Below are 6372 nucleotides of genomic sequence, written 5' to 3'. Positions count from 1 at the left end.
TATGTTCAACTGAGAATAGGTAAATCTGGCTATAATTTATTCCACACTGGAGAAAAATGAATGTTGCCTTCCTAATGTCCTCGTGCCTTTTTTTTAAAATAAGGAGTTATGGATTTCCTGACCATTATTCTTATGCAAAGCAACTATCACATTAAAAGAAAGAAAGTGGGGGGAGGAAAACAGAGAAAGAGAGCGGTAAAACTTCTTCAGTCAGCAAGTAGTCACTGAAATCTCCAGGGTTAGATGCTAATTGGCTATCTTGCACATTAAATGTGTACTATTCTTCTGCTAAAGCTATTGAAGTGTGTTATGCCAGTAGCTACTAACTGCTGATCTTGCCACTAAAATTAGTTTGTTGTTATCCTGTTGTCATGGAGTGAGAACTGTTGTGTATGTAATTTGAACAAAGCTATAATACTGAATGAAGAAGAAAATGTTAATGATCTTCCTTCCAACAAGGAGTCCTTTTTCTTTTTAATTGCTAAATTGTAAGTTACCTTACATTACTTTCAATATCTCAAAAACATACCAAATATAATTTGGGCGCTAGGAGAAACATATTAGTTTGGATAATAGCACTCTTTTTAATCTTCCAGTGAATTTAACTGATGGAAAAGAAACTAATGACTCTGGCCAATACGGCTTAAAAACAGGGAAAGAGTTTAAAAGATTGTATGGGGGAAGGGGAGATATGATCTCTTTAAGATTTGTAATAAAAGTTGCAATGAATTCAAAATAAGACATAATAGTTTGCTAGGTTCCAAAACTATTATACTTGTCTCCCACAGATATATAATGAACTATTTAGCCATCAACGATATAACGTTTCCATGGCCAGCTTTAAAACCTAGGATAGAATTAAACAGAGATGAATATAAAACTCTGCATCTAAGTATGAAAAATAAAAGGCAAAAATAAACGATGTGGGGGGGGGGAGACCTGATTTAGCAATAGCACATGTGAAATGATCTGGGTGTCCTTTAAAGTTGAGCACAGGTTATACATTGGCCAAGAGTATGATGCAACTACTAAAAAGGCAAATGCTATATTTGGTACATTAATGAAAGCATAATGTGTAAATCACAAGAAATAATTGTTCCTATCTGACCTGGATAAAAACCACATAGAAATATTGTGTCCTGTTCAGGGCAACACAGTTCCAAAAGGATAGTGACAAGAGGGATATTCAGAGAAGACTACCAGAATAGTGAGTGATCTGGGAAGCAAACCCTGTAAGAAATGGTGAAAGGAACTAGGTATATCTCATCTACAGAAATGATTATTAAAGGGGAATATTATAGAAGTCTTTCAAATTCAAATGAAGGTTGTCAGACACAAGAGGAAATTGAGCGTTTATACAATACCCTAGAATGCAAGACCAGAGCCAGTAGGTTAAAATCACAAGAATGTAGGTTCAGATTAGACATCAGGAAGTCATGAATTGGTGAATTCCCTTTTGTTGAAGATTTTCATACAGAAGCTAGATGATTGCCTCTCAGAGATGCTCTAGGACTCTTGCACTGAGCAGGTGTTGATCTTTATGGTCACTTCCAATGCTTCAATTATTATATGATCCTGCATAAAATGAATTTCCAAAGAACTTTCTTTATGTTTGTTAACTGTGCCAAGCTTATACTGTTAAAGACAGATGTTAAATGTTTTAATGGCTGTCTATATTGAAGCTACTACAGATGACTCTGTCCTACAGTTTTCAAAAGATTATTCATTAATCTTTGAGAGGAGGCCCAAGAGGTTTCTGAGTCAAAAGAGACTAGGAGTAACTAAGAGCATTTTTACAATAGATTCCTGTTCTATTCCTATTTGTCACATATTTATAGGCTTCTTGTTTATTGTATATTTCTTTTCTTATGCTTCTAATTTATTTATTTATTGTATATTGTACAGGTCCAAGAATCCTTGGGATTTGGTGACCTGTATTACTTGATGATCTAATAAATAATAATAATGACAATAAATGCACCCCTCAGTTCTGCCTTGCATCATATAAGGTTTTATCCAGGAACTTCTCATCATAGATTTGACCAGTCACTCACTTTATCCAAAATATTGTTAAAACTGAGGGAAAAAAAAGAATGAACAACAGGCAGCGTTACCAAGGACAAGAGAGTAGAAGCACAGAAGTGCAAGAGCTATTGGCATAGAAATTGACACAGAAAATATGGTCTCCCATGACATATATGTACCCGAAGTTGACTACATGTAGCCACTTACGCCACAATAAATTGAAAAACACTACCTGAGTTGTGGAACACCTAAACGTAACCTGAGGCTGCCTCAATCTCTGATTTGCCTCAAGGTATAGGTGAGGACGTCCAGACAGATGGCCAGATTATGATGGCTAGAGTGTTCTCACACTATGGTAAGAATGATGTTTGGATTTGACTTCAGAAAATTATGTGGAAAATAGGTTGCTTTAGTTATAGTCTTAAAAACCAGCAGTTAAATAGAGAGCCCTTGCAGAGACTGTGCGTGCAACATTTTCAGTTAAGGAAAATAAGTCATTATCTATGTTGTATAGGTCATCTAGGAATTAACAAGCCTAAGTGTCTCCTGATATGTATTTTTACTATGGAATTGCTTACCTCCAGAGATTAGCAAAGTGCCCTCCCAAATAGTTTTTCGGAACACAGCTAGGATTGAGTTCTTCCTCAGAGTTTCTAATGAAATAAAGATATTCAGGAAGTTCCTTTCGAACAATTGATTTGGGGTTGTGAAAAGGTTGTTATAGTTTGTACACTTAGCTTTTTATAAACCACTGGGAGTCCTTGTGGGAACTAGTGGTATATAAATTCTGTAAATAAATATAATTAATAAAGAAGCATAGACCCCATGCAAATTTTTATGGACATAGCAGAATACAAAAATTCAAACATATCATATAAAAAGTTTTAACATACCTTAAAAACCACTGCCTGTTACAGTAATGGTAAAACTTTTAGCTTTTTTTTTTATAAAAGCAAATTCAAAAATAAAAGACACTAATGGACCACATTAAAAGATACAAAGCAGGAGCTGTAACAACCACCAAAGCTTCAATAATTGTTGAAACCTTTTTCCCAGTTACAATATTTCCCTATGAAACCATTTCAGATAAAGGGACTAATTATATATGTGGAAACATTGTGAAATAGAATATTTCAAAACAACAAACGACTAGTTTTACAAACTCAAAAAATGTACCATTAGTCTTATGTTAGGAAAAATTCCTGTAACCTGGATGAAGAATTGTCATACTTTGTCTTTGCTTATCAGCTGAATTTGCTCTTTTTGGATTAATGCATGGAAGCAACTTAAGAGAACCTTTGGATCCATTAAAAGGAAACTGGAAGAATATTTCTGTAGTGTGTTTTGTACTGCAACTGAAAAAAAAGTTTGGAAAGATGATGAAATAAGCAAAGAGAAAATTTCTGCTACTTGATTGCTGCCTCAATGAAACAGTCAATCTTTACTGGATCTTTTATTGGTTTTCTTGTAGTTCATGATTTTCTTTGTAATGGTCTCCCACTTGGTTCTTCAAAATAGAGAAGGTTCTTCAGCCTTCTCTATTTGGATTAGCAAATCAAAATTGCTGTGCTCACATATGCTTGATCAAAAAACCTGAACCATTATACTGCTTATCAGAGTGGTTCAACACAAGAGACTAAGACAATGAAAGCTTAGACTAAGATATTGTTTAACCCTAATCACTACATGTTTTCAGATTCTTTGTCTGTTATATAAAAATATTGTAGCAGATCTCAATGAACAACTTCAACCAGATGTAATTGTCAAACACTGCATATCTTTTGGATATATTGAAAATCAACTTTCATTATCTCAACAGTCATGACCCTGGTGGCTCAGTGGTTAGAATGCAATATTGCAGGCAAACTCTTCCCGGGAGTTTGATCCTGATGGGACTCAAGGTTGACCCAGCTTTCCACCTGTCTATGAAGATTCTCAGTCACCTAGGTCATGGTTATCCCAATAGTCCTTTTTTCAAAAGGCAACTGGACTTTCTTTGTTTTTCAAATCCTTTCATTCCCACCATTCAGTCAGAACTGAAGAAACTTCTTGAATGAGAAGTGAACATCTTCCAGGAAAAACAAAGAAAGCCCAGTAGCCTTTTGAAAAAGCACCTTTTGGTCAGCCTTTCACCCTTCCAAACTTGGTAAAATGAGGGCTAGGATTGTTGGGGGCAATATGCTGACATTGTAAACCACCCAGAGAATGCTGAAAAGCACTATGGGTTGGTATATAAGTCTATGTGCTATTGCTATGGCTATGTTGGGTAGAAATTACAACTGTAAATGCCTAGGAAGAGCACCTGATTCTGGAAGACAGGGTTTTGGCATTCAAGTAAGCTTGTGGAAGTTCTTTTCAGCCATGCAGGCAGGGGTAAGTCATTTCTCTATCTAACCTAATTCACAAAGCCACAGAGAATAAAATGGATGAATGGATGATTCAGATCAAGGAGAGGGAAGGCCAACAGCATGAGATAATTTTAGCCCTGGCAGTGATCAATTACTGCAAATAGGAAAGGCCATCTACATTTCAGAAGTCATGATAGTGGGTGGGGAAAAGGCCTTGGGATGGTGATTGTTGAACAAGGAAAAAAACCCCTAAGGCATGAAAATAGCAGTACATATCCCATAATTTATCTGGAATGTATTTCAGGCTGGCCAATCTCTAACAAAGTATAATGAACGCAGTATATCTCAAATAATATGTGGCACTTTCCTGCATATAATATTCTTCCCACTGTAGACTTCCAGTGAAAATGAACAGCTACCTTGGGGTAGGCTAAAGGAAAATGGAGAAGGAAGAGAGATCAACTTAAAACTCAGCATATTAAGAGAAAGCTTGAAAAAAATGGATGCATTTTCAGGCAAAGACTGATTCATTTGAATCCAGACAAGGAATGAGTATCAAAGATCAAGTGCTCCTAATAAAAATGAATGAATGTATAAATCAATGGATACACTCTTTTTTAAAATGAAGAGAGAAATGTTAAATAGTTATGGGAGCAGGCAAAGTTTGGTTAAATATGTCCCTGGCTCTGTTTTATGTATAACAAGTGTTAGTGCTTAAATGGATTTAAATCCCAGAAGGCTTACTAACATCCACATGAGCCCATCTGCACTCTATGTAGAGGGCCATTTGACACATGACTAAAAAAATTAAGGGCAAAAGTGACAGCATTTTGCATTCAATTAGCATACCTAATGAATGTGTGGAGATGCATAATTAGAAGAAACTACTAGTAATTTAAGTAGAAGTGCAATACACTGTAATAAGGAAGAGTATGACCAGGTGGGCTGTGTAGTGCTCATTCTGTCATCAAGGTGCAACTTGATGATGGATAACTTTAATACGAGCTATTTTCCCTACTTTGACTTCAAAGCAGTCTTGAAAATGTCTTCAAACACAGGAAACGCATGTAATGTTGAATATGTAACTATCCTGTACTCAGATCACCTTCAAGGCATTTTATCTGAAATGAGAAGGGTAATAACTGGAAGAACAGGCTTTGGGGCTGGGCATCCCACTTATGAAATATAAATACATTTAGGTACTATACACAATTGTTTTAAAATTTCCTTGGATCTAAACTTTCTTTTAAATTTTGGTGGTATGCTTTTAATTGTAACTTTTATTTTGATGTTGGCTCACTGATCTCTTTTACTTTTTTGTCTTTTTTTGCGTGGTTTTATAGTATTACCCAAAATATACCTTTATAATGAACAACCAGTCATAATTTGCTAAGGGCAAATAAAGAAATAAAGTCAGTTTACTCTGGCTGAGGTAGGCTTTTGAGAGTGAATTTCAGATGTGAGCAAGAAACACTCTAAAGTTTATATTATTTATACTATGCAGATAAAATAGAACATAAGGCACAATAACAATACAGAAGTGCAGGCTGTCCAGGATCAGTAACAGGGTCCAAGGTTGTTACTGATACTGTTTTGGCATTTATTTGGTTTTTTATTTAGCTTCTACCTGCATCCAGTGGTATTACACATTATGGATCAGGATACAGCACAAATTAAAAGAAACTCTGAAATCCCAAATACAGTGTTACATTAAAAGTTCTCTTTCTTGAAACCTAGACCTGGATGAGACTATGGTTTCCTATGATGTGACTTTCGTCTTCACCTGCATTCCAACAACTGAAGCTGACACAGTAGTAAAGAAATGACTACTAAAAGACAGCACCTTAGGTGACAGAACCAACCTCAGCCCAGACCACATATGTGCTATGCTGGACCTCTGCCTGACCACTACCTATTTTAAATACAGACAGAAACATGGCTGTATCATGGGTTCACCTGTTTCACTCACTGTGGCCAATCTCTACTTGAGAGAGGTAGA

The 6372-nt window shown here is 35.8% G+C and overlaps 1 long non-coding RNA gene across 1 annotated transcript in view; it reads left to right on the top strand.

Annotated features, from left to right (window-relative positions):
* Positions 1-435: 435 nt before the first annotated feature.
* The window catches only part of LOC120297279, a 61477-nt gene continuing 55540 nt past the window's right edge, over positions 436-6372 (top strand). The window contains exon 1 of the long non-coding RNA XR_005553758.1: positions 436-488. This is a non-coding gene — a long non-coding RNA (uncharacterized LOC120297279). The remainder of the gene's footprint in view (positions 489-6372) is intronic.

This window comes from Crotalus tigris, unplaced genomic scaffold (assembly GCF_016545835.1).
Source record: "Crotalus tigris isolate CLP2741 ecotype Arizona unplaced genomic scaffold, ASM1654583v1 scf7180000017604.1628558, whole genome shotgun sequence".
NCBI lineage: Eukaryota > Metazoa > Chordata > Lepidosauria > Squamata > Viperidae > Crotalus > Crotalus tigris.
This window is presented reverse-complemented; position numbering and strand designations above follow the sequence as displayed.